Source organism: Myotis daubentonii, chromosome 17 (genome assembly GCF_963259705.1).
Source record: "Myotis daubentonii chromosome 17, mMyoDau2.1, whole genome shotgun sequence".
Classification (NCBI taxonomy): domain Eukaryota; kingdom Metazoa; phylum Chordata; class Mammalia; order Chiroptera; family Vespertilionidae; genus Myotis; species Myotis daubentonii.
Genome location: NC_081856.1, coordinates 13772589 through 13794757, shown reverse-complemented (window position 1 = coordinate 13794757; position 22169 = coordinate 13772589).

The window sequence follows — 22169 nt, the reverse complement described above, 5'->3', positions numbered from 1 at the left end:
TTTGTATTTTTGGTCCATTTTGTTACTCTTTTTCTTAGTCCTTTAGTTGAATTTTTTTATTTTATGCTTCTTTAATTTATGTGCAAGAGTAAATCTATTAATTTTCTCTGCTATTGCTGTATTTGATATCTTTTGATATATAAAGTTTTCATTAATGTTCAATTCTATAGATTTCTCATTTAGTTTATTTACACTTTGATGTATTATTAAGAGAATGCTTTCCTTTTAATTTGCAGGTGGAAAGTTGTGTATTATCTCTTTTATCTCATTTTGCTCTTAATCCCTATATCTGTTTTCGTATGGCTAGAAGACCACATACCATTTCTACTCTGAAAAACAGAAAATTGTCTTTTCAATCCATTTTTAACTCTGTTTAGTGTAACTATGGAATCAACTCTGAATTCTCCCCCAAGCCCTCTTCTCTTTCCTTTCACCATGGGTCATAGGAAAATTATGATGTGTCCAGAAACAATTATGAGAGGAGTATCTGGTATGTGTGTTATTATTTGCTTTTAGACCTTTAATAAGGTAAAGATCTCTCCCATAAACATTAATCATTAATTGAAAGTAATTGGTTTACTTGCAATAGCAATAGATGAGTGAGTAACTAGCTGGCTAGATAGATAGATGATAGATTTAAAAAAAAATACTACAAATTGAAATAGAAACATAGTAGTTTAATTGATTAGTAAAGAAAAATAAGTATGGATCCTCAAGTCCCAAATATAATAATTAACAATTAATATTTTTGCACTTAAAAATATGACATAGGTTTTTTAGTAATCATGCAAGCTATCCATAAACAACTTTATAGTTAGAATAAATGAGAGCTCAGAGACTCTGATTTGGAAATTACTCCCGGAGTCCACTAGTGTTAATAAACGGGGTCCCTCCCTTTCTCTAAAAAAAAAAAAAAAAAAAAAATGAGAGCTCAGAAATCCTTAAGAAATAGGTTGTGTTCAACCAGAGAAAAATAAAGAACAATTCTAACAGTGTAGGGGGAAATGGTGGTGGTGTTGTTTTTATCATATGTATATTGAATTTTAGGGAGAAGCCTAGAATCCGGTCTCTGAGTGCCGGAATTGCTAATTCTGTGGGAAATGTCAGAGTGTAGGCTTACAAGTGTCAGCCAATGCCAGTAAGTTGTAGGGAAAACACTGGGGAATCCTAAAACCCTTTGAGCAAGGTGTAGAAATAGCTCTCAGGGCCAGAAGAGAAGAAGTGACCATTCACCGGGGGAGAGCAAGGATGCATAACATGTGGCTCGAAGAAGTGGGGGCTGTGGCAAAACTATGGACATTGGCAACTGATGCACTGGGGATAGAGGCCACTGAGCAAAATGGGGTTACAAGCTGAAGCCAGCAAGGACATGCAAGGACCACAGAATGGACACACTTTCCTTGATGCCAGGACAATTTACAAGCCACCCCACCTCCCTCTCTGCTTCTTCACTAGGTATCCTGAGCCACACATCTAGATCACTCCCTTTGCCTGGTAATAAGGGAAGAGGAGGAAGTAGGAGAAATCCTTGAAGAATCCAAATAGTTGGTGAATGAGATCTAATTGATTCCAACTGAGTTACATTAGAATAGCAAGGTTACATTTTCTAGTACAACTGGAGCTGAAGTCGTATGAACAAAGGTGATATCAGTTATGGAGAAACTAAGAAAATTATTTTCAGCACAACTGACTTTCTGACTGTGTCAAGTATATGACCACATCAACCTTGCAGGTGTGTGACCTGCTTTGGAGAAACAGGTATTCTGTTGGTTCTTTAAGGTATCTGCCTCAGCAGAATGATTTGTCCACATTTCCTCGCCTCCATTACATGGGTCACCTGCCTCTCAGTTACCCTTGTTAGAAAGCTTGGAATTACCATAGAATAGTCCTTCATACTCTGCATATAATTCTTTTTTTAAGATTTAGTTATAGACCAGTGATGGCGAACCTTTTGAGCTCGGCGTGTCAGCATTTTGAAAAACCCTAACTTAACTCTGGTGCCGTGTCACATGTAGAAATTTTTTGATATTTGCAACCATAGTAAAACAAAGATTTATATTTTTGATATTTATTTTATATACTTAAATGCCATTTAACAAAGAAAAATCAACCAAAAAAATGGGTTCGTGTGTCACCTCTGACACGCGTGTCATAGGTTTGCCATCACTGTTATAGACAAAGAGTCCCCACCATTTACTGAGTCATTATGTAGCAGGTATTTCTGCTTCACACTTAATACACATTATTTCATTTAATCTTTAGAATCTTGAAAGTCAAGACTTTAAAAGTGAGCAACTTAACTAATAAGGTCTCTCTGTTATTACTATTACTGGAGACCCAGTGCATGAAATTTGTGCACTGGGGGGGGGGGGTCCCTCAGCCTGGCCTGTGCCCTCTCACAGTGCGGGAGCCCGGCGATCAATCGCCCCATAGAGGCAGGCCCTGCCCACCCATCCAGGGCTCCTCGATGGATTGCCCCAAAGAGGTAGGCCAGAGCCGGGGGTCCAGAGTGGCTGCAGGAGCCCCGGTGGAAGTCGCACGGAGCGGCTGCAGGAACCCTGCCTCCGCTGTGCGCACAGCCATCTTGTGATGGCATGAGGGCGTGAGGACCACGTAGGCTTCTGTTAGTAAGATTGCATTTTTAATGATTTAGTTGTTGGGTCACAAAGACTAAAATTGTACCACACTATTCTTCTAGCCAGGACCAAATAGAAATGGAGAGTGGGGCCAGCCAAGACCTTGAGTGTATGGCATTCAAGGTCCATACATCTCCTAAGATCAGCACAGATTTAATTTCAACTATTTGAGGGTCTGGAGAACTGAGCAAAAATTCTTAGAGGAAAAACGGAGTCTTTGAAGAGAGTGATACTGAGTGTTCTAATAGTCCTATAAAATGAGGAGGTACTTGGGGTCAATTCAGGATCTTTGAAAAAATGTGCCCAATCCTCTACTCCACCACCCCACCTCTCCATCCTCGCACACCAATGACATGGGGACAAGGAGGAGCTGGCTAACGACGCTCAGATGCCAAATGCAAACTCAGATGGAAAGGTTTGACTTCGCTTATGGGTAGAATCAATATTATATAACTTCCAACAGAGCATCACTTCTCACAGTACTCTCCACTGAGGAAAAAATGTTCCACAGTTAAACGATTCTGGAAAATGCTCAGCACCTCGGATGTAAACTTTGTACACTGCAACCCGGAGAAACTCTGCAGATTAACTTCAATTAACTCAGTTTATTTCACCAGGGGATCCTTTTCTGCATGTCAACATTTTTATTGTAGTTTACTTATTTATTTTGCATTCTGATCATTTGAGAAACACTGGGTAAAAAATTATGTTTCAAGCAAGCCAAACAGGACAGCAAGTAAGGTACCAGGGAGTAAGAGAAACCATGTGACACAGTGAAAGCAAAGTTGCCTGCAAGTTGGGTAAAGAGTGATTTGAAACTTGGGACGAAAACTAGGGACCAGAAATGGAAATATCGTTTATCTCCCAGATTTCTGAGGAACCTAATGGAGAAAGACAGTCAACCCTGAAACCAGAGTGTAAAACCGATGTGTTCATATCCGATGGGTAACCCCACAACGTAGCTTCGAAGATAGTCTGTGATTCACAACAGCTCCTGAAGCCATTTCAGCTTGGTGGTCTCTTTACTCTTGTGTTTTAACCAAGTCAACTCAGTGATTGAAAATGCTTGTCTAGCGTCAGGCAGGAAGACTGAGGTGACTTTTATTTTTTTTATTTTTTTATATATATATTTATTGCTTAAAGTATTACAAAGGGTATTACATATGTGTCCTTCCCCCCCCCCCGCCCTTGACAGTCCCCTAGCCTGCCCTACCCCCCAGTGTCTTATGTCCATTGGTTATGCTTATATGCATGCATACAAGTCCTTCGCTTGATCTCTTGACTTTTAATTATCTTAGCATAGCCCTTCTGTGCTCTGTAAGCCATTAAAAGAAAATTCTCTTTATTCCCATTTGTTTCCATCCTTGTTTCACTAGTGAAATCTTTTGAAACTGCCAGCCTACCTGGCAATAAGAAAGATATATATGTTTTTTTAGCTGAGACCGGTTTGGCTCAGTGGATGGAGCGTCGGCCTGTGGACTGAAAGGTCCCGGGTTCGATTCCGGTCAAGGGCATGTACCTTGGTTGCGGACACATCCCCAGTGGGAGATGTGCAGGAGGCAGCTGATCGATGTTTCTCTCTCATCGATGTTTCTGACTCTCCGGCTCTCTCCCTTCCTCTCTGTAAAAAATCAATAAAATATATTTTTTTTTAAAAGAAAGAAAGATATATATGTTTTTTTAATAAACTGCATCTACAAATACTCAAGTGTGTGGTGATGTGAACGGTGGACTTAGCAATTTGATTCACCCCAAAATTGGTAGAGCCATACAATATTCTTAAAGTAATCTATGTGGGCCTGAATTGTAAGGGCGAGTTATGCCTTCCTCCCACAGGGGCTGGCTCCCTTTATGTTTCTCACCAGTTTGTGGGCCAAGTCCACACGCATGCCCTCTGCTAATAGTATAACAGCCATAAAATATTATTTCACACACACGGTCCAACAGAAAGTCTCTTACTGCATTCCTACATGTTATATCCTAAAGACACAATTTCTTCACATGGAATGTGTATTTTTAGTGCTAATCACACCTTTATGTACCACATGTATTTAAATAAGACTAAAATAGAGGAACATATTTATTTCTCTGTCAATAGACGTCACGGAGTTGTTGTTTTTTTTAAAAAAGTTCATACTTTTTTAGGGGGGAAGGAACCAAAAAATGGAACTCCTTTTCAAGTATAATAAGACTCTTGAAAAATTTATCCAATATAAGAAGAAAGTAAAAAAAAAAAAAATAACCCACACAACCTCCAATTTAAAACACACTAGTTTGATTTCCAATATAGAATTTGTGTTCCTATCTATATTTAGCAACATTACGGTTGTTTTTTTCCATTTGCTGTCCTCATAATTTCGTAGTTAACCTTCTTGTTTTCTAAAAAGAAGTTCTGCCAAAACATGCTGAGCGAGTTGTTTGTTTCTAAACCCCAAGAAATCAAAAGTAGCAAGTGAACTTTATTATTATGACATTTTAATTATGAGTGCACTTATGTATTTTTTTTTCTTTTGATCTGTGAATCACTTTATGATCCTGGAGTTTAAATTTGTGAGCTTGGGAGATCATAATCATTTAACTAAAGAGTAATGCTAACCCATGTTTACATATAAATAAGATTATGTAAATAAAAGCTATCCCCTACTCTTCAAAATAATATTAACACTTTAGATTTATGTAGTGTCAAGACTTCCATATATAAAATGCCATCTGATTGCTGAACGGCTTGTGATTCTGCCAGGTCAAGTACTGCTCTTCCCCAGGTTCCTCGCCCGCTTGGAATTTGTTTGCTTGTTTGTTTGCTTTTCTAAATAAGAAAACCGAAGCTTACAGATAGAAAATGATTTCTCCAGAGTCATACAAATATAGGTGCTTGCTCCAGATCTAAAGCTAAAAACGTCATCCCTCTTCCCATAACGGTAGTTTCCCTCGAAGTGTGTAAACAGCTTAACTCGGACTTGAAATGAGTGAAACGAAAAATGTAACTGCTCCTTCCTGAGCTGGGTACTAACTAATTCAAAGAAACTTTTAATGGGTGGCAGGAAGGAAAGAAGCTCCCCGCCCCACCCCCGATTATAGGGTGAGAAAGTCGTGAGATGGATTCGTGGAACTGTGGTGCCATTTCTTTCTAAAAAATATCACTTCCGTGGTTGCCTACTAGTGACCACTATGCATCTGGCTGCATGCCACACACGCAGGATAAAAAGATAATAGGACAAAACTCTGGACTTGAGAAGGCCATACTCTGCATAAATACTATCCACAGAGATAAATATCTATGATAACATGTGGTAAGTTCGTTAGACCCTACAAAATTCCATGGGACAATGGCAGGATCCATCTGGTTCTGTGAGGTGTTATGGTTTGAATGTTTGTGTCCTCCCAATAGTCATACTGAATCATACTGAAATCCTAACTCCCAATGTGATGGTTATTAGGGTGTGGGGCCTTTGGGAGGTGATTAGGTCACGAGGGTGGAGTCCTTATGAATAGGATTAGTGCCCTCATAAAAGAGACCCTACAGAGAGTCCTCTCCACCTAGTTCCCTCTCTCCCTCCCTCTTCTCCAACCTCTCCCTCACTCACTCCTCTGGCTTTCGCACTTTCTCTCTCTCTCTCTCTCTCTCTCTCTCTCTCTCTCTCTCTCCACCTTGTGAGGACATAACCAGGAAGAGAACTCTCGCCAGGAACTGAATTAGCCAGCACCTTGATCTTGTACTTCCCAGTCTTCAGAATTGTGAGAAATAAGTGTCTATTGTTTAGGCCACCCATTCTAGGTTCTTTGTTATAGCAGCCTGAGCTGACTAAGACATACACAATTTCATATGTGTATGGGAGTGGGGAAATGGTGAGGAAAAGACTACAAGATCTAGAAATATAAAATGATGTACGGGTCTTGAGAGAGGCCTGTGCAAGGAAAAGTCCCTGAAGTTTAAGCCTCTGTACCTCTGTAGTGTCCCAGTGATCTTGATAACAGAAGAAGGAGATGCTGAGCAGAGTAATCAGAGAGGGGAGGAAAAGGCTAGGTGGCAATAACAGCTTAGATGCCATCAGGACAGCAGCTGAGCATCCAGGAGAGGAAAGAAGAGAAATTAGCCTCTTACAGAGAAGGCCTCAATGACACGGTCAACCTCTCACGTGCTTCCCTGCCATAGAAGTTATTTTATGTTTCAAGTAAAATGGATAAACTGAAGCAACTAACACCATTTTCCCAATTAAAAAAAAATAACATACCACCATATTAAAAAACAAATTTTTGAAAGGTGATATCCCCAAAATATTCTGTCTTTAAAATGTGAATTTAAAACAAGTTGGGATAGAAATGATGAGAATGTCCTCTTGTGTGTAACAAAGTCTTATTTCAGAAATATGAATGCATTACAAATAGTAGAGGATGTAGTACCAGATAAACAAGCCACTCTGAACCCAGGACATTAACTGAAAAATAGGACAAATCAAACAGAGAAGATGGCATGTCCTAATGGGACTCCTAGTTAAAAATTCATTTATTTATTCAATAAATAGTCATTGCATGCCTACTAGGGAATGCGCACTGTTCTAAGGGCTAGAGAAACAATCTTGAAGAAAACAGTAAAGAATAAAAACTTTTGATTTCATGGAACTTTTATTGTGGAGAGGAAATTGTGAAAAAATAACAATAAGTAAATTAGTGGATAGTGGTAACTGTTTTAGAGGAGCGTTAATACACTAATGAATAAAGCAGGAATACGGAGGGAGTGTGCTGGGCAGGTGAGAGCTGGTAAGAGTGCAGTTCGGAGAGGTCTCACCTTAGGACAAGATTAAGAAGAGGAAGAAAAGGAGCCATCCTAGGAGAGGGAAGAGCTAGTGACCACATATGCAACAGGGTTACAAATTCCACAGTAAGAACGTATTAACAGGATTTTGATGCATTTGATTTGCAGCTTAATAGCAATATGTGTGTAGAGATATAGACATATTATAATACAGAATATAGTTGATAATAAATTGATATAATTGACTCACATCTTCTTTTATTATTTTATTGAAGTACAGTTGACAAAACTGTCAGATACTTAAAGTGCACACTGTGATGATTTGATGCATATATACATTGTGAGAGAATTCCCCCATTCGGTTAACACATCCATCTAATGAATAGGAATAACTCAAGTCCCAATGGGTGAATTTCTTTAGTAAGTCATATTCTTTAATTTTGTATGAATTATGTTCAGCAATCTGGGAATGTAATTTTTTAAACTCCCTGACCCTAGCTCCAATTTTGATTTAAAAATCAAAACAGGCTCTATTCTTGGTATTTTAAATCTTTAAGTAATCTGAATATCAGCTGGGGACACCTTGTCATTTGAGATATGCAAACAATTAGTTTAAACTCTCTCTCCCAAGTTCCTTCGGGTGTTTGATATCCCCAAGTTCTAAGTAGCTGGTGCTCTTTCTCAAGTTCAGTTCTTTCTCCAGCTTCCTGTCACCTTCAAGGGCCCATTCTCAACTGGGTCTCATTACATCCTATTAACTGTACTCTTTTGTTTCCCTGTGGCCAGATGTGGTTCCCAATTGCCCCTTATGTTTGGTTTCCACATACAACATTCACAGTATAAATTTTCATGTGCAAGGGCATCTGCTGAGTTTGGCTGCAATAAAATTACTTGGCATCACGTCACAATTTCTTAGAGATGCTCATCACTGGAGCTGCTCAGTCCTGGTGTTTTTCCACAGATCTCCACAGCCACCCATCTCCTCACCTGAACACTGTGTCCTTGGTCCCACATCCAGCTCCTTTCTTCTGTGTTCCCCTTTTCTCCAAAACTTCCAAGTGTTTTTCCTGTGCAGAGAAGCTCAGCTTTCTCTTTGCTTTCATCACTGCAAATTACCCCTTGAGTTTTTCATATTCTTGCATTTTTAGATATATATATATATATATAAAGGCACCTGGAGAGCAATTATACTCTCCATTTTTTATTCTGTTTTGAATTTTAAAAAAATCATTTTTCTCCCTGTACACTTACTATTAATTCTTCAAAACAAGGAGGATGGAGATGATTGTGATTATCATTATTACTATTGTTACTACTTTATAGAGGAGAACTCGAAGGCTCAAAGAAGAATTTGCCCAAGGACACACAGTGGGTTCAAGTTTATCTGTTCCCAAGTTCTATGCCCCATCTGAACTCATTGGCACCACACAGCCAAGCCACGTACAACAAGTAGCCCTTTCAGATGGGATTCTGGAAAAGTATGCTATCTTATTATTGTGCATCTGGGATGTTTTGAGCAGGTCACGGATGGCATACAGAAACTGGGAAGCCCAGTGAATATAATAAAGTGGGCGAAGGGTCCTCATGCATGCAATAATAATTTTAAAGTGAAAAAATATGGTGGTTCAGTGATATAACCCAAGACTGTAGAATCAGAAATCCTGTTAATAGTGTGAACATTAACCTTTCCAAATTTGACCACTGTATATTGAAATTAATATGTGGGAGTGGAGATAAACTTGAGAAGCTCTATTCAGATGTACATTTAAGGAATACTTTATTACATGGAAATTGATAACATTGATAGCCTCATTATTCCAAACAGTTCCAGGAACTTTCACTGCTGTTTTCAAACTTTTTTAAAAATATATTTTATTGAATTTTTACAGAGAGGAAGGGAGAGGGATAGTTAGAAACATCAATGAGAGAGAAACATCGATCAGCTGCCTCCTGCATACACGCCACTGGGGACATGCCGGCAACCAAGGTACATGCCCTTGACCAGAATCGAACCTGGGACCTTTGAGTCCGCAGGCCGACGCTCTACCCACTAAGCCAAACCGATTAGGGCTGTTTTTAAACTTTTAAAGTAGTTTTAAGGTTTGACATCATGACATTCAACCTGCCTCTTCCAAAATACTTTCCAGAATAATGACCTCATCTGTAATTTCTTATCCTTTATGTTCTAATCAAATGAGAACTATTTTCACAAGTTAAATATTCTATTTTAATAAATATTTTTATATAGGAAAAGGCTTCTGTGAATGGCTACCAAATGAAGAAGGTTTTAATGCATTTTATATAACATGTGGGAGTGTTGACAATAGGTAATTATTCAAACATGAATTCAAACCTGGACATGAGCAGTGGTTTCTAGTATCTGGTTCTTTTAGTATCTTATGGGTGATCCTGTGACAATAATTAAGCCAAGGCATCCTTTGAAGTAAATGATAAATCTCAAACTTGAAATGCATTTCCTCTAAGTCAGCAACAGTACTGCCCCGTTTGCTAGGGTCTGTTTGTTAGAAGTAAGTCACTGGCCAGTGCAAACTCTGGGATCATTTGGGACCATCTTAACTTAACGTGTGGCCACCACAGAGACAATGAAAGAGAGAACTTGCTTTGTGACAACTATAAGAGGAAAGGCATTTTACATTCTTCCTACTTGTTGGCAATACTTAATTAAGGTTAAATGTTCACTATAAGAAAAATAATAGCACGATGTAAAAGTAGCAAATAGAGCCTGGCACAAAATAATTGTAGGCTGATTGTCTTAATATGTTACAATTCTGAGGTTTTAGGGTTATCTGGTAGGCCTGCTCCAAAAGTCATTTACTTCCTTTGATATTCTGTTTCATTATCTTATCATTTTTGTTGTCGCTACTGCTGTTGTATCCTGCTGACACTCAACTTGCAAATTTGACAAGTTATAGCATTCTGTCTTCTTTTTCTTAGTCTGTATCATCTCATGACACAAACTAATTACTAAAATTCTGCAACACACCAAAAAATATATTATCTTTTTTGCCAATCTGACAAAAGAGTAAGTGTCATTTTTATTCATTCACACTGAATGGCTATTGTTGTCATTTTTAAAATTGACAATCTAAGAGGAAAGAGGTCAGTACCCCTGACTAAATAGTCAAATATTATGCGTTTTAAAAATTCTTGTCTATATTGAACATTCCTGGTCTATATCATTGTCATTTTAAAGATGACTTTCCTGCCCTACCTGATTTGGCTCAGTGGATAGAGCATTGGCCTGCGGACTGAGGGGTCCCTGGTTCGATTCTGGTTGGGGGCACATGCCTGGGTTGTGGGCTCAATCCCCATTAGGGAGCATGCAGGAGGCAGCCGATCGATAATTCTCTCATCATTGATGTTTCTAGCTCTCTCTCCCTCTCCCTTCCTCTCTGGAATCAATATATATATATATATATTTTAAAATCCCTTTCCTATATCACAGAACTATTAAAAATGAGGATGAGATAATATATGTGGCAATTTCATTAAGCTCAAAAGAGACACGGTATAAACACAAGAACCTTCTAGAACATCATAAAAAGTACAATAAAGGTAATACGTATTTGAAATTATTTTAGAAGTGTGAGATAGTAAACCGCAAATGCACACTTAGGTCTCTATTCTGATGTTGCTTACCTATGTATAGTTTCGTAAACAGAAGAGTGACCTTTAAAAATGATATTTGAGAGGAGACGTACAAATTAACCGCTGTGTGGCCACCAGAAAACAGTGTGCAGCCAGGACCTGACACCCACACACTTACCGCCACCACAGGGTACAGACGGGGCTGGAGCTCTTTGTGCTCTGCCCCTGGTCACTCTGGAGACAAATTCTATTAACAGCTTTGCCGTAGGCATGATGTTGGGTCGCAAGAACTGAACGCTGACTTGTCCCTAGTAAGGGGTTTCACTATGTCAACATTCTAATTAGCATCCACATGGAAGGTGCCTGTTATTGTTGGCTTGGTTGCCTCTGTAATCCTGACAAACCATTCGATTGAAGAGTGCTGTTGATGTAGTGTATGGCAGCCTGTGGCTTTCTTTGAAAGGGTATATTAAAGCTGGATCCCGATTACAAATGTTTAACCTGGCAAATAACACTATGACCTCTAAAACAAATATTGTGTCATTAATATAGCAGTGTCCACAGATGGGATTGGCAAGCTAAAATGTGCTGTCTGTAAACATTTTCAAATTATAGTTGAGGTCCTGAATTAACCCTATTAGGCTCACAGGTTGAGACGACGGCCCAATTACTATAAAAGAACAATTGAAGAAAGAGAGCGATACCGTTATTTTTAATACCTATTATAAATTCAATGGAGTCTGTGGTTTTGAAGTCAGATTTATTTATTTTTTTAGATTCTTTTTTTTTAATTGCTTAAAGTAATACAAAGGGTATTACATATGTGTCCATTCCCCCCCCCCCCCCGCCCTATTGAAGTCGGATTTAATGTTATTTGAATATTACCTGTTTCCACCCCGAGGGGTCAAAATTTTAACATGTCAGAACAGAGTAGAATTCAGAATGATTAATTCCATCAGTGTGTCAGAGGGGGCGTTTAGAATTGGAAGTTACCCTAGAGCTCACCTATGTCGGCCCCTCCATTTACAGATGAGAAGACTGTGATCCAAAGTGGCTAAGTGACCCCGCAGAAATGAAGTTGAAATGAAGAACCACAATTGTACTTTTCTGCTCAACAAATGATCTACATACATATTAAAATTTTTCCTCATGGACTTTTAAGTGGTTCGAATTTTCTTTCCAGCAATAAATGTAACCTGATAGTTGGTATTTTAACCCTGTGTTATCTAAAATTTTCCTGGAGAAATGTTACCATTCTTGAAAACAAGGGGTGGAGCTAAAAGTTGGAATCACCTATAGACAAATATATGCATTGGTTTCACATTGCTCTTTGCATCTGAGATTGACGCTTGGGTTTAATGATGATTTCTCCACTGCTCGGTGTTTTTCTCACCGGGGCGAAGATCATTAAGAAAGTCCTCTGGTTTCTGGCAGTAGTTCATTTGTATAACCTGGCATCGTGTCCTGTTCTGCCTTTTTATCTCCGGGACTATCCAAGCTTGGCCTGCTCTGTGCTGGGTCCGTTGGTCTGCAGCTGTGGTTTCCTGGCTGCCTGCAGTTAGGATCCACGAAGTGAGTTGTGCTTCAGTGTTTCTTTAAATAGTGTTTCTTCTCTTGGCCCATCTTCCTTCTGTTTGATGATCGACTTTATTCACAGCACAGCAGCTACCTGAGTCTCTCCTGCCATCCATTATTCATAATGTCTGTGTGAACAGAATACTATTGCCCTGAGCTTTGCTTCGACAATGTGTAAAGTATCACCGTTTTTATTAAATGTACTGGGGTGTCACTGGTCAATGGGATCAAATAAGATGCAAGTGTAGATTTCTGACTCATGACCTGTATATTGCATTGTGTTCCTACCACCCAAAGTCAAATAATTCCCCACCCCCTGTCCTCTGGTGACGACCACAGTGTTGTCTGTGTCTATGAGTTTCAGTTTTATATCCCATATGTGAGTGAAATCATATAGTTCTTGGCATTTTCTCACTGATTTATTTTGCTTAGCATAATATTCTCAAGGTTCATCCATGTTGTCACAAATTGAAGTATTTCATTTTTTTCTTATGGCTGAGTTCCATAGAACATATGTACCACATCTTCTTTATCCAATCCCCTACTGAAGGACACTTTGGTTGTCTCCATGTCTTAGCCATGGATAATGCTGCAGTGAACATAGGAGTGCATATATCTTTGTGATAAATGTTTTCAAGTTTTTCAGGTACGTACCCAGAAGAGGGATTGCTGGGTCATATCGTAACTCTATTCTTAATTTTTTGAGGAACCGCCATACTGTTTTCTATAGTAGGCTGTACCAGTTCATATTTCCACCAGCAGTAAATGAGGGTTTCTTTTTCTCCACAACCTCTCTAGTATTTGTTATTACCTGTCTTATTGATAATAACCATTCTAACAGGTATGAGGTGATATCTCATTATAGTTTTGATGTGCATTTCCTTAATAGTTGGTGAAGTTGAACATTTTTTCATGTATCTGTTGGCTGTTTGTATGTCCTTATGGGACAGGTAGGTGTCTGTTCAGCTCCTCTCTGCCCATATTTTGGATTGTTTGTTTCGTGCTGAGTTGTATAAAGTATCACCGTTTAAATTTCCCTCACCCGGCCATTCAAGAAAGAAATGTTAGTGAGGGCTTCTCCATTCTTGATCAAAGCACCACCAGGATTAAACATGAGAGAATGTGAGCCATGGTTCAGGGTAGAAAAGACCATTTGATTGTCTTATAGAAAACACATAAAAAAGACTCAACCTCTGATTCTTCTCTGTGCATCTCAACTTCTGGACTTCACACTGATTCACCTGTGTTTTTTGTGTGGTTTTTTTTTTTTTTTACTGTGTCTGAACAACAGTGCTATCAACATATTACTTCAAATATTCTTGAAAAGGCAGCAACTGGGAGAGTGTATTCCAGAGCAATGTGTTCCTCTAGCTGCCCGGTGCTCTTTTTCTGTACGTGCATCTCACTATCTAGTACAACAGAACAACCAGCTTCAAACCCAAACTAGTCAAGCAAACAGTAATCTGAACAACACAAATTCAGTATCTAACCACAAGGACTTCTCCACGTAGAAGGAGAGATAAACCGGACATGAGATTACACCACAATTGTTCACATAAATGCAAAGGTTGCCACAGGAGCATGGAATAGAGACTTCTTACAGAAAAGGAGTGACAAGCCATGTGCTGAACAGTCGGGTTTAACTGCATGGAAACAGGGAAGAGTATTCCACGTTCTAGAGAAATGTATACAAGGTACAGAGGCAAGAAGACATCTGGCCTGAATTCTGAGCAGGCTGCTATTGCTAAAAATGAGTGCATTAGAGACGAGTAGAAAAGTTTGGGCTGGAGAGGTGAGCAACCACCATAAAGGCCTGGTGAGCCATGCTGAGCAATCTAGATTACATCGTGGAAGCAAAGGAAAAGTACGAAAAGATCATTGAACATTATTTTCTGAATTTATATTTTCCAATAGGTAAAATATGTACTGTAGAAGTGTAGAGAACTACAGAAAACCGTAGAGAAAACATCCTCATTATCCTACATCCAGAGAAATATTTAAATATATTTCCTCCTAATGTATTTTTTGTTTGTATTTTATATGGCATATATTATATTTGTCATATGATTTAAATCATTTTAAGTCTTGCTTTATTCTCTTAATATGTTGGCATTTTATTTTCCATTGAATATTTTTCAGAACCATAATTTTTAGTATTTTGAATTGGCTTTACCATAAAGTTACTTCATCATCCAATTATTGCTGGTCAGTTTGTTGTTTCCAATGTACCATCATTGTATATAAATATGACTCATGTGTCATTTGAGGGCTCCCCTCCCTGCCGAGATCATGGTAAGTATACTCTGATGACTTGCTAACTCCATGGGCTCTGCAGGACTAAAACCGTCCCAGATTCCTGAAGACTCCTTGGATTCTTTCGTTATTAGAGCAGAGATTGATTCTCCAAGGGTAGTCATTCAGAGCTTTATGTGGTCAAAACTATCTTCATGGTATTAGTAAGAAATCATGTGTCTTTTCATTCTCATTATCTCATGAGGGTGCAGTAGACATTTCCAGGTGCTACACGACATAAGATGACAGCATCCTTCTCAGGGCTAATGGGATGCTTGATTGTAATGTCTTGATGTTTAAATTTTTTCAGGTTTGATTTTGAGTGTGGTAAAGATTAAGTTACAACACAGAAACAATAGCCCATGAGGGTCCGGAACACATTTGAAGTGTGTAAGGGGTCAGGCGAGGAGAGGGTATAAGAACCACTATGTTAGTACAACGAGGCATTTTTCCAAAACAGGAAAGGTCTCTAAGAATTAGTATGGTACCCACTCTTTTTTTAAGAGTGTTCTCTATGCCATTACATAGCTACTATTTAGAAGAAAATTCCTAATAGTTTAACTTTGGGTAGGAGTGAAGAGTAGAGTGTGGCATCCTCATATTTTTTCTCTAGAAAGTTAGTGGAGAATGTGCAGAAATAATGCGCAGAGACTAGTTAGGAGCCTGTAGGCAAGGTGAGAAAGGATACAGCATCCACAGTATGATGGCAGAATGAGCTATAAGAGCAAAGCACAATCCTATTTAAGTCTGTTATCTTCATTTCACAGATGAGCAAAGGGGGGAAATGGTGAAAGGGATCTTCTGACTCCAAGTATCTTGTTCTTTCTACCATAGCAGAACTCTTCAAGAACAGGTGTCCTTGGGAACATACATCCCTTGTCGACTTGGACACAAAGGTGATGCAAATCTAAAACCTCATTCTTCACGGGACTTTTTTTTCACTATTCTCTAACCCTCTGTAATATATTCACTTCCCCATGAATATTATCTACATGGGTCTGTGAGTTTGATGTGGTTCTCATTCTTTGTCTCAGTCTACCCCTGTCTCTGTCTTTCTCTCCCTCTCTTTCTGTGTCTCTCCCTCTCTTTCTTTTTACTTAATTGTTATTATTACTGCCTATGTGGTAGTATTAGATGGTGGTCATATGTGAATCACACTGGCTTTGCATATGTAATCTTCTTAAAACTTCTTTGAAATTTATATAATTACTTTGTTCCACAACAGCTGTATGTGCCATTAGAGAACAGTCCTTTGTAGAAGAGGACCTGGGCAAGTGTGGCTTTGTCCAGAACTTCTCTGTAGGAGTGCGAATTATGACATCTGGCATCTCTTAGAGCCAGAAGGTCACCTCCAAATGTTAGTTTGTGATTTCTTGGTTAGTGTAGTTCCCTGTAGCAATATGGAAACTACTGATTTGACTTTGACACTATGAAGATAACAATAGAAGTTATTAGGTCATGTACATAGAATACTAGGTGTTTTCCACCCCCACTGCCTTTTTGGAAGATTTCTTCCTCTGAAATATTAATTCTGCAGTCATTGTTCCCATTTGAAGTGGCTCATGATGCAGCTATAGCTAACTGATATAAAGACATATTTTCTTTTTATATTACTAGAGGCCCAGTGCACAAGATTCTTGCACTGGCGTGGGGGAGGGGTCCCTCAGCCCATCCTGGGCCCTCTTGCAGTCCAGGAGCCCTTGTGGGATGTCCAACTGATGGCTTGGGCATCAATCAGACATCCCTAACACTGCCACGGAAGAGGGAGAGGGTCCTGCCACCGCCAGTACGCTCACCAGCCATGAGCCCAGCTTCTGGCTGAGCAGCGCTCCCCCTGTGGAGCACACTGACCACCAGGGGGAAGCTCCTGCATTGAGCGTCTGCCCCTTGGTGGCCAGTGCATGTCATAGCGACCAGTCATTCCATCGTTTGGTTGATTTGCATATTAGCCTTTATTACATAGGATCCTTATACCTGCCATGAAAAATAATTTAATGGTAACTTTATTCAGAAAAAATAGCATTACCTTTCAAACTTGATGATACTAACCTATTCATTTCACCAGGGATATCTTTGAATGCATGATGTAATGGTCAACTATGAAATTCATGAGTCAGTGTCAAAATAAAATACCATGGTAACAGTAAAAATAGAATAGAGCTCCAGGGATAAAGAAATGAATAGCACATTGAAAAGCAGTCATACGTATACTGAATTTGTAGAACCATTTAAAATAAAACATTGGAAATGTGGAGATTTATATGTAATTCTAAAATGATTCCTGTGAGACAGGTAAAACTATTATCACTTATTTTACATATGGGTCAAACCAGGCTTAAAGAGATTAAATCTGTATATACAAAAGTCTAAGCAACTGAATAACCGAATGACCGGTCGCTATGATGCCCACTGATCACCAGGGGCAGACACTTGATACAGGAGCTGCCCTCTGGTGGTCAGTGTGCTCCCATAGCCAACCTCCTGTGGCCAGCCAACCTCTCACGGTCCCTCCCCCTGGCCAGCTGGCCCCAATCGGCCCCCATTGGCCCTGATCGCCAGCCAGGCCAAGGGACCCCACCCTTGCAAGAATTCGTGTGCCAGGCCTCTAGTAGTGTATATAAGTTCACTAAGGTAAGAAGTGGGTAGAGCACAGACCAAATCCCAAGTTTCTCTGGTTCCAAAGTCCATGGTCATTACTACTATGCCAGAGGTCCTCAACCCTGGCTACATATTAGAGTCATTTGGGGGAGCTTTTTTAAATGTCAATTTTCAAGACCCCTTCCTGGAAAAATAAATCATATCTCTGGGGGTCTGCAAGGAAATGGATTATTTTTTTGTAACTCCTCAAATCCTTATAAAAATGAAAAGCAAGACTTGAACTCCATTATGTTTTGCACTTACAATGAAATGGCTAATCCATATTACAGCCTAGAGTGCTCTTCATGACTTAATCTGCCCATCTCCAGACTCCTCTTGCACTATTTCCCTCCCATAGAGCATTGGCACTATTTAAATAGAGGTTCAATCTTTCCAGAACCATCAGCTATGATATGGATCTAGAATTCATAAAAAGACTTTTGAATCATGTTGATTCTCCACTTGAATTTACCACAATGTAACCTCAAACAAGTCCTTCAATGCCACAAAGACACAGAATCCTAATGGACTCAGCAGGTTTGGAGCTATTTCTGAACCAAGACCTTACAGTATTTATAAAACAGATTATAATTCTAAAGAGACTACAGTTTCCCATATCCATCCCTCAATCCATCATTATTCTCATTTTTTCTCAGTTTATTGATGCACATAATAACTGCACTTCTCCCTAAATAAGTCAGCATTTTTATCATTAGCTAGTGCTCCATATTTGTTTAAAATTATGTAGAATTTACATGCAATTGATGGGAGTTTTTAACTGGCAGTAGATTAGCAGTTTACCACTGAGAGCATTCAAGTAAGAATTCAAGAGTCGGCGAATGTTCTGTATTTCGCTGCCATCTATTGGATTTTGGTTGTTTCTGAAATGTTTTAAGTTTTTCATGTGCAGATCAATTCACTTTAAATTTTTTGCTATTTTTTTAATCCTCACCTGAGGATATCCCCCTCCCCGCTAATTTCTAGAGATAGTGGAAGGGAGGCAAGAGGGGGAGAGAAACACGTTGACTGGTTGTCTCCTGCACGAGGCCCTACCAGGGCTGGGGAACCTGCAACCAAGATATGTGTCCCGGGAATCGAACCCAGGACCCTTCAATCCGCAGGCCAACACTCTAATCACTGTGCAAAACTGGCTAGGAGCTATTTACTTAGTTTTTATATTCCATTACACACATACATATAGCACTATTACAATTGTTAGACACAACTGTGCTATGTGCAGTTCTTTTTTCTTTATGTTTACAAAACTACTTAGACTCAAAAGTACAAAGCATAAAGGAAGAGACGGATGAATTGTTTTATTCAGAAGGCAAGAACACCTGTACAACAAAGACACCGCTAATTAAGTTTAAAAAGTGATAAATAGGGATAAAATATTTGCTGTATTTTTTAAGCAGTCAAGTATTACTGTTTTAATATGCACAACAATGTCTAAACCTCCTTCAGAAAAACAAAAACCTCAATAGAACAATGCCAAAAGTCAAATATAATTATATGCTCAACCTTACTATTACATTTTCACAAATAAGGAATCAAAAGTTTGGCAATTCCAAATGTTGGTATTCTTGTGAGGAACAAAGATCTCAACTGCTGATGGGTGTGCACATTGATAAAACTCTTTGGAAATTATTCTTTCAGTGATAGAAATGTTGAATGCCCTGAAACAAAGCCAATCCACTTCTCAAAGTCTATCATGGAAAATTCATACACATGCTCAGAGACATGTAAAAGATCAGTCCTTGTTCTTTTCCTAGGAAGAATAAAAATCTGGAAAGAATATAAATGTGTATCTTGGGAAGAAGGAAAAAGTATATTGATATTCCTGAAATAGGAAACAGTACAGGAATTACAATGAATGACCTAGAGCTACAGGCGTTGGCATGGAGAGATGTCAAAATATAATAACACTAGAGGCCCAGTGCACAAAAATTTGTGCACTCGGGGGGGGGGGGGGGAAGAGGGGGTCCCTCAGCCCGGCCTGTGCCCTCTCGCAGTCTGGGACCCCTCAGGAGATAACGACCTGCTGGCTTAGGCCTGCTCCTGGGTGGCAGAGGGCAGGCCCAATCCGTAGGTGCAGCCCCTGGTCAGGCTCAGAGCAGGGCCAATCCGGGGATTGGGGCACTGCCCCCTGTCACACACAGAGCAGGGCCCATCAGGGGGGTTGGGGCTCCGTACCCTGTCATGCACAGAGCAGGGCCCATCAGGGGGTTGGGGAGCTCCCCCCTGTCACTCACAGAGTAGGTCCGATAGGGGAGTTGGGCCACCGTCCCCTGTCACACACAGAGCAGGGCAGATCAGTGGGTTGGGGCACTGCCCTCTACCACCCACAGAGCAGGGCCGATCAGGGGGTTGGGGCGCTGCCACTCTCACACTCAGGGCAGGGCCTATGGGGAGGTTATGGCTCTACCCCATCACACACAGAGCAGGGTCTGGGGGGGTGGTGGGGGGGGTGCCGCACCCTGTCACACACAGAGCAGGGCCGATCAGGGTGTTTGGGCGCTGCCCCCTGTCATGCTGATCCCGGTGCCGGGAGGCCTCATGACTCCACTGATCCCGGTGCTGGGAGGCATATTACCCTTTTACTATATAGGGTAGAGGCCTGGTGCATGGGTGGGGCCGGCTGGTTTGCCCTGAAGGGTGTCCTGGATCAGGGTGGGGGTCCCCACTGGGGTGCCTGGCCAGCCTGGGTGAGGGGCTGAGGGCTGTTTTCAGGCTGGGGGTGACTGAACTCCCAAACACTCCTTTTTTCCTTTTTTTTTTTTTTATTCTGGGCCAGCTTTAGCTTGAGGCTTGGCTCCAGCTCTTAGGCCATAGCTCCTGAAAGTAGGCTCCTGGCCTTTGCATACAATGTTGCGAATCTGCTGGCTGAAGTCCGGCAGTATTTGTTACAATGTTTCTTTTTTTTTTTTTTAATATATTTTATTGATTTTTTACAGAGAGGAAAGGAGAGAGATAGAGAGTTAGAAACATCGATGAGAGAGAAACATCGATCAGCTGCCTCCTGCACATCTCCCACTGGTGAATATGCCCGCCACCCAGGCACATGCCCTTGACCGGAACCGAACCCAGGACCCCTCAGTCCGCAGGCTGACGCTCTATCCACTGAGCCAAACTGGTTTCAGCTGTTACAATGTTTCTTAAACTGCCCGCTCAGCGGGCTGCAGCCGCAGGTGGGGAACGTTGGTTTCCTCCAACGATCCTCCGTCACTGAGGCAAACAAGCCTCATGTTAGTTTCAAGCTGCCTGGCTGCTGGCCGCCATCTTGGCTGACAGTTAATTTGCATATCTCGCTGATTAGCCAATGAAAAGGGTAGTGGTCATACGCCGATTACCATGTTTCTCTTTTATTAGTGTAGATGGTGGGTAGCTGGTTGGTCAAGATATGTGCAATGCAGCCCTACTTATGGGAAATTTTATATGACGGACACATTTATTTAGAGGCAGAGATAAGTGACAAAAACTGTGGATTTGAGGGTTATATGTTAGAATGTGGTTGCCCTGAGGAATGAAGGAGGGGAAATAGAGTTGGTGAGATGAAGGAGAGAACTTCCTAAAAGTTTTGCGCAATTGTTGTTTTTTTCTTTAATATGTTTTTATTGATTTCAGAGAGGAAAGGAGAAAGAGAGAAAGATAGACATACTTAGTATCAATGATGAGAGAGAATTATTGATGAGCTGCCTCCTGCATGCCCCACACTGAGGATTGAGTCTGCAACCTGGGCATGTGCCCTGACTGGGAATCGAACTGTGATCTCCCGCCTCATAGATCCATGCTCAAACACTGAGCCATGCCAGCCGGGCTGTAGTTGTTTTTCAATTAACAAAAGGACCCCGTTTTCCGTAGTGTAGTGGTTATCAGGTTCGCCTAACAAAAGGGAGAAAGGAGTTCTTACTTTAATAAAAGCAGTTTTCATTGTACAGTAAAGCAGTGTTCTTTTTTTCCACTAGAACAGAGTAAACAGTGAAATCAGAGGCAAAAGCATATTTTGCTGCTAATAAGAAATCTCACAAGGCAAACTAAGGTTATGTCTTTCAACAAGTTGAGCAACACAAGCAGATGAGTAGAGCAGCTGTGGCTGAGGTAGAGAAAAGCAGCTGGCAGATGGGAGAAAGACTGAAAAACACCTTCATGAAGGATATCAGGAAAGGGACAAGACAAGGCCTAAGCAGGGCCTTGTAAAAATAGGTAGAGATAGAATATGCTTTCCTTGTTTTGAAAATAGGAAGTTCATTTATTTAGACAATGTCTATCTGTCAATCCCATAACCCCATACCTACTAGTATTTGTTAAAACAGGGCCTTGAACCATCTGGTCCTAATTACTCATGTCTGCTGAACGTTCTTGCTTCTCTTTTGAAGGTGTCACAGGAGTTGAACCATATACCTAACACTCTTCTTTATTTGCTCCCCATGTCACGGAAACCTCCTTACAGAGCCCATTGGTCATGTGATTGTAATAAACTCAGTTCTAAGAGGGCAGACGGGAAACCACCAAAAGCCAAAGGATGTTTGTTATTAGTAGGGAGGAGAAGAACAGAATTTCCTCTTCCTCTTTTCCCTCCCAGTCACTGTCATCATTGCCAGTTGCTTCCATTGAAATTCTGAAAAATTAAAAACTGATTTCCGAGGACTTCAAGCATCGCTCTGAAA